The following is a 13,441-nucleotide window of genomic DNA, read 5'->3' on the forward strand; positions in this document are numbered from 1 at the left end:
ACATATATCTATCTAATATATATATCTATCTAATATATATATCTATCTAATATATATATCTATCTAATACATATATCTATCTAATACATATATCTATCTAATACATATATCTATCTAATATATATATCTATCAAATATATATATCTATCTAATATATATATCTATCTAATACATATATCTATCTAATATATATATCTATCTAATACATATATCTATCTAATATATATATCTATCTAATATATATATATATCTAATACATATATCTATCTAATATATATATCTATCTAATACATATATCTATCTAATATATATATCTATCTAATACATATATCTATCTAATATATATATCTATCTAATATATATATATATCTAATACATATATCTATCTAATATATATATCTATCTAATACATATATCTATCTAATATATATATCTATCTAATATATATATCTATCTAATACATATATCTATCTAATACATATATCTTTCTAATGCATATATCTATCAAATACATATATCTATCAAATACATATATCAGGGTCAGGGTTCTGTGCAGGACAGTTAAGTTCTTCCACACCGATCTTGACAAACCTCGCTTTGTGCATTGTCATGCATTGTCATGCTGAAACAGGAAAGGGCCTTCCCCAAACTGTTGCTACAAAGTTGGAGCATAGAATCGTCTAGAATGTTGTTGTATGCTGTAGTGTTAAGATTTCCCTTTACTGGAACGAAGGGGCCTAGCCCCAATCATGAAAAACAGCCCCAGACCATTATTCCTTCTCCGCCAAACTTTACAGTTGGCACTATGCATTGGGGCAGGTAGCGTTCTCCTGGCATCTGCCAAACCCAGATTTGTCTGTCGGACTGCCAGTTGGTGAAGCCACTCTTGGCATTAGGCAGGGTGATCTTAAGTGTACGTGCGGCGGCTTGGCCAAGGAAACCCATTTCACGAAGCTCCCGACGAATAGTTATTGTGCTGACATTGCTTCCAGAGGCTGTTTGGAACTTGGTAGTGAGTGTTGTAACCGAGGACAGACGATTTGTAGGTGCTACGCGCTTCAGCACTCGGCTCTCTGTGAGCTTTTGTGGCCTACCACTTCGCGGCTGAGCCGTTGTTGCTCCTAGACATTTCCACTTGATAATAGCAGCACTTACAGTTCAAATAAAATAAAATGTTATTTGTCACATGCGTAGGATACAACAGGTGTAGACCTTATCTTTACTTTAGTCTCTGATGGAGCTCATCCAGTTTATTCTCCAGTGATTAATAGGATAGTCTCTAACGGAGCTCATCCAGTTTGTTCTCCAGTGATTAATAGGATAGTCTCTAACGGAGCTCATCCAGTTTGTTCTCCAGTGATTAATAGGATAGTCTCTAACAGAGCTCATCCAGTTTATTCTCCAGTGATTAATAGGATAGTCTCTGATGGAGCTCATCCAGTTTGTTCTCCAGTGATTAATAGGATAGTCTCTAACGGAGCTCATCCAGTTTATTCTCCAGTGATTAATAGGATAGTCTCTAACGGAGCTCATCCAGTTTATTCTCCAGTGATTAATAGGATAGTCTCTAACGGAGCTCATCCAGTTTGTTCTCCAGTGATTAATAGGATAGTCTCTAACGGAGCTCATCCAGTTTATTCTCCAGTGATTAATAGGATAGTCTCTAACAGAGCTCATCCAGTTTATTCTCCAGTGATTAATAGGATAGTCTCTGATGGAGCTCATCCAGTTTATTCTCCAGTGATTAATAGGATAGTCTCTAACGGAGCTCATCCAGTTTATTCTCCAGTGATTAATAGGATAGTCTCTAACAGAGCTCATCCAGTTTATTCTCCAGTGATTAATAGGATAGTCTCTAACGGAGCTCATCCAGTTTATTCTCCAGTGATTAATAGGATAGTCTCTGATGGAGCTCATCCAGTTTATTCTCCAGTGATTAATAGGATAGTCTCTGATGGAGCTCATCAAGTTTGTTCTCCAGTGATTAATAGGATAGTCTCTAACGGAGCTCATCCAGTTTGTTCTCCAGTGATTAATAGGATAGTCTCTAACGGAGCTCATCCAGTTTATTCTCCAGTGATTAATAGGATAGTCTCTAACGGAGCTCATCCAGTTTATTCTCCAGTGATTAATAGGATAGTCTCTAACGGAGCTCATCCAGTTTGTTCTCCAGTGATTAATAGGATAGTCTCTAACGGAGCTCATCCAGTTTGTTCTCCAGTGATTAATAGGATAGTCTCTAACAGAGCTCATCCAGTTTATTCTCCAGTGATTAATAGGATAGTCTCTGATGGAGCTCATCCAGTTTGTTCTCCAGTGATTAATAGGATAGTCTCTAACGGAGCTCATCCAGTTTATTCTCCAGTGATTAATAGGATAGTCTCTAACGGAGCTCATCCAGTTTATTCTCCAGTGATTAATAGGATAGTCTCTAACGGAGCTCATCCAGTTTGTTCTCCAGTGATTAATAGGATAGTCTCTAACGGAGCTCATCCAGTTTGTTCTCCAGTGATTAATAGGATAGTCTCTAACAGAGCTCATCCAGTTTATTCTCCAGTGATTAATAGGATAGTCTCTGATGGAGCTCATCCAGTTTGTTCTCCAGTGATTAATAGGATAGTCTCTAACGGAGCTCATCCAGTTTATTCTCCAGTGATTAATAGGATAGTCTCTAACGGAGCTCATCCAGTTTATTCTCCAGTGATTAATAGGATAGTCTCTAACGGAGCTCATCCAGTTTATTCTCCAGTGATTAATAGGATAGTCTCTGATGGAGCTCATCCAGTTTATTCTCCAGTGATTAATAGGATAGTCTCTAACGGAGCTCATCCAGTTTATTCTCCAGTGATTAATAGGATAGTCTCTGATGGAGCTCATCCAGTTTATTCTCCAGTGATTAATAGGATAGTCTCTAACGGAGCTCATCCAGTTTATTCTCCAGTGATTAATAGGATAGTCTCTGATGGAGCTCATCCAGTTTGTTCTCCAGTGATTAATAGGATAGTCTCTAACGGAGCTCATCCAGTTTATTCTCCAGTGATTAATAGGATAGTCTCTAACGGAGCTCATCCAGTTTGTTCTCCAGTGATTAATAGGATAGTCTCTAACGAAGCTCATCCAGTTTGTTATCCAGTGATTAATAGGATAGTCTCTAACGGAGCTCATCCAGTTTATTCTCCAGTGATTAATAGGATAGTCTCTAACGGAGCTCATCCAGTTTGTTCTCCAGTGATTAATAGGATAGTCTCTAACGGAGCTCATCCAGTTTATTCTCCAGTGATTAATAGGATAGTCTCTAACAGAGCTCATCCAGTTTATTCTCCAGTGATTAATAGGATAGTCTCTGATGGAGCTCATCCAGTTTATTCTCCAGTGATTAATAGGATAGTCTCTAACGGAGCTCATCCAGTTTATTCTCCAGTGATTAATAGGATAGTCTCTAACAGAGCTCATCCAGTTTATTCTCCAGTGATTAATAGGATAGTCTCTAACGGAGCTCATCCAGTTTATTCTCCAGTGATTAATAGGATAGTCTCTGATGGAGCTCATCCAGTTTATTCTCCAGTGATTAATAGGATAGTCTCTGATGGAGCTCATCCAGTTTGTTCTCCAGTGATTAATAGGATAGTCTCTAACGGAGCTCATCCAGTTTATTCTCCAGTGATTAATAGGATAGTCTCTAACGGAGCTCATCCAGTTTATTCTCCAGTGATTAATAGGATAGTCTCTAACGGAGCTCATCCAGTTTGTTCTCCAGTGATTAATAGGATAGTCTCTAACAGAGCTCATCCAGTTTATTCTCCAGTGATTAATAGGATAGTCTCTAACGGAGCTCATCCAGTTTGTTCTCCAGTGATTAATAGGATAGTCTCTAACGAAGCTCATCCAGTTTGTTATCCAGTGATTAATAGGATAGTCTCTAACGGAGCTCATCCAGTTTATTCTCCAGTGATTAATAGGATAGTCTCTAACGGAGCTCATCCAGTTTGTTCTCCAGTGATTAATAGGATAGTCTCTAACGGAGCTCATCCAGTTTATTCTCCAGTGATTAATAGGATAGTCTCTAACAGAGCTCATCCAGTTTATTCTCCAGTGATTAATATGATAGTCTCTAACGGAGCTCATCCAGTTTGTTCTCCAGTGATTAATAGGATAGTCTCTAACGGAGCTCATCCAGTTTATTCTCCAGTGATTAATAGGATAGTCTCTAACAGAGCTCATCCAGTTTATTCTCCAGTGATTAATAGGATAGTCTCTAACGGAGCTCATCCAGTTTATTCTCCAGTGATTAATAGGATAGTCTCTGATGGAGCTCATCCAGTTTATTCTCCAGTGATTAATAGGATAGTCTCTAACGGAGCTCATCCAGTTTATTCTCCAGTGATTAATAGGATAGTCTCTGATGGAGCTCATCCAGTTTGTTCTCCAGTGATTAATAGGATAGTCTCTAACGGAGCTCATCCAGTTTATTCTCCAGTGATTAATAGGATAGTCTCTAACGGAGCTCATCCAGTTTGTTCTCCAGTGATTAATAGGATAGTCTCTAACGAAGCTCATCCAGTTTGTTATCCAGTGATTAATAGGATAGTCTCTAACGGAGCTCATCCAGTTTATTCTCCAGTGATTAATAGGATAGTCTCTAACGGAGCTCATCCAGTTTGTTCTCCAGTGATTAATAGGATAGTCTCTAACGGAGCTCATCCAGTTTATTCTCCAGTGATTAATAGGATAGTCTCTAACAGAGCTCATCCAGTTTATTCTCCAGTGATTAATAGGATAGTCTCTGATGGAGCTCATCCAGTTTATTCTCCAGTGATTAATAGGATAGTCTCTAACGGAGCTCATCCAGTTTATTCTCCAGTGATTAATAGGATAGTCTCTAACAGAGCTCATCCAGTTTATTCTCCAGTGATTAATAGGACAGTCTCTAACGGAGCTCATCCAGTTTATTCTCCAGTGATTAATAGGATAGTCTCTGATGGAGCTCATCCAGTTTATTATCCAGTGATTAATAGGATAGTCTCTAACGGAGCACGTCCAGTTTATTATCCAGTGATTAATAGGATAGTCTCTAACGAAGCTCATCCAGTTTATTCTCCAGTGATTAATAGGATAGTCTCTAACGGAGCACGTCCAGTTTATTATCCAGTGATTAATAGGATAGTCTCTAACGGAGCACGTCCAGTTTATTATCCAGTGATTAATAGGATAGTCTCTGATGGAGCTCATCCAGTTTATTCTCCAGTGATTAATAGGATAGTCTCTAACGGAGCTCATCCAGTTTATTCTCCAGTGACTAATAGGATAGTCTCTAACAGAGCTCATCCAGTTTATTCTCCAGTGATTAATAGGATAGTCTCTAACGGAGCTCATCCAGTTTATTCTCCAGTGACTACACGTTCACCAATCAAACAGAGGGCAATGTCGGTCTATTTGCTCTCCGACGTAATCAGGACGTAATCTCGTCAGGATGCCTCCTATCCTGCCTCTCTTTTGCCGCCACTTTCACTTCCTGGTCCGGAGTAAGCAGGAAGTCCATAGTTTCCGACTCATTAAAGTAGAAATGTTAATCCAAATTGAGGTTAGTGATCCCTCTTCCCTCTTCTCTTCCCTCCCAAGCTAAAAGGCAGTAACTGCTCATAGAGTGGACCTGAGAAAAATGGCTTCAAAGTTGATTTTATTGTCCAGCCAAATTCATTTTAGGGAGCTCATTGGAGATGTAATGATCTGTTGCCTTACCATGAGTACATTTTTTAATTAATGTTGACCCTGACCTCTGACATGACCGTTGACCCTTAAACGGCAGTCACTGCCTTCTTCCTTGGCATGAGATGTTATCAATTGCAGGGTAATACCAAAGCAAAGAGCAGTATCTGCCATTTTCATTTGGTAGTTTATTATACTTCTCATTAACACAAGAGCGGTGTAATTACTGACAGTGTAAAAGAGTTGCATCCTTTGTGTGTCGTCCACTAAGATACCATTTACATAGAGATGAAGGTTCTGCGTCGGTCACATTACATTACTGTGTTTGACAAGTGTCTTGTTATGTGAAAAGTAGCACTGCAGTTATTTGAATTACATGTCGTGTAATATATAATATGTAATATATAATATGTAATATATAATATGTAATGTATAATATGTAATATATAATATGTAATATATAATATGTAATATATATAATGTAATATATAATATGTAATATATAATATGTAATATATAATATATATATATAATATGTAATATATATAATATGTAATGTATAATATGTAATATATATAATGATGGAACGTGATGGAAGTATGACGTAGGATAAACGATCAAAAATGACCATGAGATTGCTAATAAAAACATTTTATTTCTATTTTTTTTCAAATGACGCTTTCGAATGGATAAATAAATAACAGATTTAAGAATACATTTTAAACATATTTACATATTCATATTCATAAGAGGACCCAAATGACATTTAGCTACAATTGATAAAATGTTGACATAGTAACATTTCATTTTTAAGTCAATCTTCTTCAGTGCTCCTCCACATTACTCCTCATCCGTTCAAAGCCAAGTCATTCCAGAACTGCCTTTGATTGTGCAGGCATCAGAGGACATGGCTTGGTGATGATGTCCATCGTCTTGGACTCTTCTATCCTGTAAACGTAGTGTCGATGGTGTTTCTAGAGTGACTTCCTTCATGCTGTGATGTCCTTTTCTCCATGGGAGACTTTGTAGAAGAGGCTCCTGGATCCACGCCTCAACTGGATCTCAGCCAATCTCTGCCAGCTTTCGTTCCCTTTTGCCTTCTTCAGCTACACGATGGAATGGCCAGCTTTCCATGCCAGGATGTTTTCCTTTTTCATTTCCACCACCTCCACCTTGCCTGCTTTGGAAGTGGCGACCACATGGAGGAAGTCGTACACCACACCTCCAGGTCGAGCTTTCATTTCCTGTTCCACGCCATGGTGGAAACTGTCTGCACTCATGAAGGTGTGACCTGGCTCGAAGAACTTGAGGGTGCATCAAAGTTGAGTCAGCATTGACAACACTCCCCAGTGATGTTAGGAGGGACCCGTTTTCCACTGATGGCTTGACATCTCCCTCTCCAGTTACGTAAGATGAAGATCTCCTCTGCCTTCCGACCAGCAGTTCCTTCATACCACTGAGATGAAGATCTCCTTTGCCTTCCGACCAGCAGTTCCTTCATACCACTGAGATGAAGATCTCCTCTGCTTTCTGACCAGCAGTTCCTTCATACCACTGAGATGAAGATCTCTTCTGTCTTACGACCAGCAGTTCCTTCATACCACTGAGATGAAGATCTCCTCTGCCTTCCGACCAGCAGTTCCTTCATACCACTGAGATGAAGATCTCCTCTGCCTTCCGACCAGCAGTTCCTTCATACCACTGAGATGAAGATCACCTCTGCCTTCCGACCAGCAGTTCCTTCATACCACTGAGATGAAGATCTCCTCTGCCTTCCAACCAGCAGTTCCTTCATACCACTGAGATGAAGATCTCCTCTGCCTTCCGACCAGCAGTTCCTTCATACCACTGAGATGGTCTCCTCTGCTTTCTGACCAGCAGTTCCTTCATACCACTGAGATGAAGATCTCCTCTGCCTTCCGACCAGCAGTTCCTTCATACCACTGAGATGGTCTCCTCTGCCTTCCGACCAGCAGTTCCTTCATACCACTGAGATGAAGATCTCCTCTGCCTTCCGACCAGCAGTTCCTTCATACCACTGAGATGAAGATCTCCTTTGCCTTCCGACCAGCAGTTCCTTCATACCACTGAGATGAAGATCTCCTCTGCTTTCTGACCAGCAGTTCCTTCATACCACTGAGATGGTCTCCTCTGCCTTCCGACCAGCAGTTCCTTCATACCACTGAGATGAAGATCTCCTCTGCTTTCTGACCAGCAGTTCCTTCATACCACTGAGATGGTCTCCTCTGCCTTCCGACCAGCAGTTCCTTCATACCACTGAGATGAAGATCTCCTCTGCTTTCTGACCAGCAGTTCCTTCATACCACTGAGATGAAGATCTCCTCTGCCTTCCGACCAGCAGTTCCTTCATACCACTGAGATGAAGATCTCCTCTGCCTTCCGACCAGCAGTTCCTTCATACCACTGAGATGAAGATCTCCTCTGCCTTCCAACCAGCAGTTCCTTCATACCACTGAGATGAAGATCTCCTCTGCCTTCCGACCAGCAGTTCCTTCATACCACTGAGATGGTCTCCTCTGCTTTCTGACCAGCAGTTCCTTCATACCACTGAGATGAAGATCTCTTCTGCCTTCCGACCAGCAGTTCCTTCATACCACTGAGATGGTCTCCTCTGCTTTCTGACCAGCAGTTCCTTCATACCACTGAGATGAAGATCTCCTCTGCCTTCCGACCAGCAGTTCCTTCATACCACTGAGATGGTCTCCTCTGCTTTCTGACCAGCAGTTCCTTCATACCACTGAGATGAAGATCTCCTCTGCCTTCCGACCAGCAGTTCCTTCATACCACTGAGATAAAGATCTCCTCTGCCTTCCGACCAGCAGTTCCTTCATACCACTGAGATGGTCTCCTCTGCTTTCCGACGAGCAGTTCCTTCATACCACTGAGATGAAGATCTCCTCTGCCTTCCGACCAGCAGTTCCTTCATACCACTGAGATGAAGATCTCCTTTGCCTTCCGACCAGCAGTTCCTTCATACCACTGAGATGAAGATCTCCTCTGCTTTCTGACCAGCAGTTCCTTCATACCACTGAGATGAAGATCTCTTCTGCCTTCCGACCAGCAGTTCCTTCATACCACTGAGATGAAGATCTCCTCTGCTTTCTGACCAGCAGTTCCTTCATACCACTGAGATGAAGATCTCCTCTGCCTTCCGACCAGCAGTTCCTTCATACCACTGAGATGAAGATCTCCTCTGCCTTCCGACCAGCAGTTCCTTCATACCACTGAGATGAAGATCTCCTCTGCCTTCCAACCAGCAGTTCCTTCATACCACTGAGATGAAGATCTCCTCTGCCTTCCGACCAGCAGTTCCTTCATACCACTGAGATGGTCTCCTCTGCTTTCTGACCAGCAGTTCCTTCATACCACTGAGATGAAGATCTCTTCTGCCTTCCGACCAGCAGTTCCTTCATACCACTGAGATGGTCTCCTCTGCTTTCTGACCAGCAGTTCCTTCATACCACTGAGATGAAGATCTCCTCTGCCTTCCGACCAGCAGTTCCTTCATACCACTGAGATGGTCTCCTCTGCTTTCTGACCAGCAGTTCCTTCATACCACTGAGATGAAGATCTCCTCTGCTTTCCGACCAGCAGTTCCTTCATACCACTGAGATGGTCTCCTCTGCCTTCCGACCAGCAGTTCCTTCATACCACTGAGATGAAGATCTCCTCTGCCTTCCGACCAGCAGTTCCTTCATACCACTGAGATGAAGATCTCCTCTGCCTTCCGACCAGCAGTTCCTTCATACCACTGAGATGAAGATCTCCTCTGCCTTCCGACCAGCAGTTCCTTCATACCACTGAGATGAAGATCTCCTCTGCCTTCCGACCAGCAGTTCCTTCATACCACTGAGATGAAGATCTCCTCTGCCTTCCGACCAGCAGTTCCTTCATACCACTGAGATGAAGATCTCCTCTGCCTTCCGACCAGCAGTTCCTTCATACCACTGAGATGAAGATCTCCTCTGCTTTCTGACCAGCAGTTCCTTCATACCACTGAGATGAAGATCTCCTCTGCCTTACGACCAGCAGTTCCTTCATACCACTGAGATGAAGATCTCCTCTGCCTTCCGACCAGCAGTTCCTTCATACCACTGAGATGAAGATCTCTTCTGCCTTCCGACCAGCAGTTCCTTCATACCACTGAGATGAAGATCTCCTCTGCCTTCCGACCAGCAGTTCCTTCATACCACTGAGATGAAGATCTCTTCTGCCTTCTGACATTTAAGTCATTTAGCAGACGCTCTTATCCAGAGCGACTTACAAATTGGTGCATTCACCTTATGACATCCAGTAGAATAGTCACTTTAAAATAGTGCATCTAAATCTTAAAGGGGGTGAGAAGGATTACTTATCCTATCCTAGGTATTCCTTAAAGAGGTGGGGTTTCAGGTGTCTCCGGAAGGTGGTGATTGACTCCGCTGTCCTGGCGTCGTGAGGGAGTTTGTTCCACCATTGGGGGGCCAGAGCAGCGAACAGTTTTGACTGGGCTGAGCGGGAACTGTACTTCTTCAGTGGTAGTGAGGCGAGCAGGCCAGAGGTGGATGAACGCAGTGCCCTTGTTTGGGTGTAGGGCCTGATCAGAGCCTGGAGGTACTGAGGTGCCGTTCCCCTCACAGCTCCGTAGGCAAGCACCATAGCTTAACTAGCTCAACTAACTCAACTAGCTTAACTAGCTCAACTTGCTCAACTAGCTCAACTAGCGCAACTAACTCAACTGGTGTGAAAACATAATATCCATAATCCTTTTCAATTATTCTATAATATGTTGATTTAGTTCATCTATTAATTTCATACCTGCTCCCAAAAAGGCTCTTAAATGTTCATCTTTATTTACAAATACAATTTTTTTGTTTGTTTGTTGCATGGATGGACATTGACAGGAATAGTGTTGACGTGGTTGTACCTAACACACCCTCAACATGGCAACTTTGATCCGCATTGATACTAGTCATCTAGACCACAGGGATTGGTGGAAGTCATGTAAAACTGTTTTTCTGCGTTCATGTAATGACGCCACTGAAGCAGGTACATTGAGCTGGCAAGTCAAAGCTTGTTGTGCTAATGACACCAACAAAGGTGATGGATACAATTTGGGATTTTAACTTTCCTGACTGGGACAGTGTGTGTGTGTGTGTGTGTGTGTGTGTGTGTGTGTGTGTGTGTGTGTGTGTGTGTGTGTGTGTGTGTGTGTGTGTGTGTGTGTGTGTGTGTGTGTGTGTGTGTGTGTGTGTGTGTGTGTGTGTGTGTGTGTGTGTGTAATGTTACTGATTCAAATAACCTATGGGATGTCAGAATATAACTTTAGGGATTATTTTAATTCTAGTTATAATAGATTCAAGCTAGTATGAAGTGCTGATAGTATCTCATGGGAACATGTAGCACAAATCTATTGCTTCATGCTAATGCTAGCTAGGTAGGTTTTGGTTTTGGGCGCGTCAGTTTTAGCTAGGTGGTTGTCACTGGCTAGAAATGGTGTGTATGGTGTATGTATGGTGATTCAAAGAAACCATCAGATGAAATTTCAGAATATAATTCATTTTATCGGCAAATAGATTGAGGTTAGTATCAATTGCAGATCTCCTCTTATGAGAGCAGGTAGCATTGTTTGTCTATATGCTCGCTTTACTTGCACGCGAATTAACATTGATGTCAGATGTTACGTAGCTAGCGAGTTTTTTCCAGGGGTCCGGATGCCGACGTTTCAGAGCCGTTCGACCATCATTTCCTGCCGGGTGTACAGCGCCATGGTGTTGATTAGCAATGTGTGTGTAGATGTCAGTCACTGTCGTACAGGTTTGACTGCATCACTATCAGACTAAAGTGATATGAAACCAAGCTAAAACACAGTAACTGCAGCCAAGGGCAGGTTGAAACCAAGCTAAAACACAGTAACTGTAACCAAGGGGAGGTTGAAACCAAGCTAAAACACAGTAACTGTAGCCAAGGGCAGGTTGAAACCAAGCTAAAACACAGTAACTGTAGCCAAGGGTAGGTTGAAACCAAGCTAAAACACAGTAACTGTAGCCAAGGGCAGGTTGAAACCAAGCTAAAACACAGTAACTGTAGCCAAGGGCAGGTTGAAACCAAGCTAAAACACAGTAACTGTAGCCAAGGGCAGGTTGAAACCAAGCTAAAAGACAGTAACTGTAGCCAAGGGCAGGTTGAAACCAAGCTAAAACACAGTAACTGTAGCCAAGGGCAGGTTGAAACCAAGCTAAAACACAGTAACTGTAGCCAAGGGCAGGTTGAAACCAAGCTAAAACACAGTAACTGTAGCCAAGGGCAGGTTGAAACCAAGCTAAAACACAGTAACTGTAGCCAAGGGCAGGTTGAAACCAAGCTAAAACACAGTAACTGTAGCCAAGGGCAGGTTGAAACCTAGCTAAAACACAGTAACTGCAGCCAAGGGCAGGTTGAAACCAAGCTAAAACACAGTAACTGTAGCCAAGGGCAGGTTGAAACCAAGCTAAAAGACAGTAACTGTAGCCAAGGGCAGGTTGAAACCAAGCTAAAACACAGTAACTGTAGCCAAGGGCAGGTTGAAACCAAGCTAAAACACAGTAACTGTAGCCAAGGGCAGGTTGAAACCAAGCTAAAACACAGTAACTGTAGCCAAGGGCAGGTTGAAACCAAGCTAAAACACAGTAACTGCAGCCAAGGGCAGGTTGAAACCAAGCTAAAACACAGTAACTGTAGCCAAGGGCAGGTTGAAACCAAGCTAAAACACAGTAACTGCAGCCAAGGGCAGGTTGAAACCAAGCTAAAACACAGTAACTGTAGCCAAGGGCAGGTTGAAACCAAGCTAAAAGACAGTAAGTTCAGTTACTTTACCGTGGATTCACAGTAACTTGTTGCAGTTACTGCTAAAACGACCCCCATTTTCTCCTGAACTCAATACACTAGAAGCAGGATACTTGTCCACGTGATTAAGCATGTATGTAAATGCAACAAAAATGACATTAACTCATTTTTGACGAAATTAGCAATTACTGTCTTTGTGCTTGGGAGGGCATTTCTGATGTCCAGAATATTATTCGCGGTCACAGGAAATGATGGCGGAGACATAATGTACAAACAAAGTTAAGATCAGCGTGGAAAAAAAATCTCTTCAATGATCTCTTCATTAAAAAATGTTTGTCTCTTAATTTCAATTATTGATATATACCGATTGATTTCCAACCCTATCCCACAGCTACCAAAACAAGATACAGGGCTGATATAGAGACATGGCTCACACAGACAAAAGAGATAGAGAGGGGTGTGAGATAGAGATGGAGAGGTAGAGACAAAGAGAGAAAGGAGAGGGTGGGGGGTGAGAGAGAGATAAATAGAGTAAGAGGGGGTGAGAGGGAGAGAGAGAGAGAGGGGTGAGAGAGAGATGGAGAGGTAGAGACAGAGAGAGAGAGGGAGGGGTGAGATAGAGATGGAGAGGTAGAGACAGAGAGAGAGGGGTGAGATAGAGATGGAGAGGTAGAGACAAAGAGAGAAAGGAGAGGGTGGGGGGTGAGAGAGATAGAGTAAGAGGGGGTGAGAGGGAGAGAGAGAGAGAGTGAGAGGGGGTGAGAGAGATGGAGAGGTAGAGACAGAGAGAGAGAGGGAGGGGTGAGAGAGAGATGGAGAGGTAGAGACAGAGAGAGAGAGAGGGAGGGGTGAGAGAGAGATGGAGAGGTAGAGACAGAGAGGGGTGAGAGATGGAGAGGTAGAGACAAAG

At 42.3% G+C, this 13,441-nt stretch overlaps 1 protein-coding gene and 1 long non-coding RNA gene across 6 annotated transcripts in view; both read left to right on the forward strand.

Annotated features, from left to right (window-relative positions):
- LOC118383960 (mastermind-like protein 2) overlaps window positions 1–13,441 on the forward strand; it is a 59,547-nt gene that overhangs the window by 3,855 nt on the left and 42,251 nt on the right. The window lies entirely within an intron of this gene.
- Window positions 11,613–13,441, forward strand: part of LOC127908911 (uncharacterized) — a 3,058-nt gene continuing 1,229 nt past the window's right edge. The window contains exons 1-5 of one of the 5 annotated variants that reach the window (XR_008069026.1): window positions 11,613–11,680; window positions 11,723–11,848; window positions 11,891–12,100; window positions 12,143–12,184; window positions 12,227–13,441. The exon at window positions 12,227–13,441 is cut by the window's right edge and continues 1,229 nt beyond it. This is a non-coding gene — a long non-coding RNA (uncharacterized LOC127908911). The remainder of the gene's footprint in view (window positions 11,681–11,722; window positions 11,849–11,890; window positions 12,101–12,142; window positions 12,185–12,226) is intronic. The other 4 variants (XR_008069027.1, XR_008069028.1, XR_008069025.1 and 1 more) reach the window with 4 other exon arrangements.

The sequence above is a fragment of the Oncorhynchus keta genome, chromosome 18 (assembly GCF_023373465.1).
Source record: "Oncorhynchus keta strain PuntledgeMale-10-30-2019 chromosome 18, Oket_V2, whole genome shotgun sequence".
In the NCBI taxonomy this organism is placed as follows: Eukaryota; Metazoa; Chordata; class Actinopteri; order Salmoniformes; family Salmonidae; genus Oncorhynchus; species Oncorhynchus keta.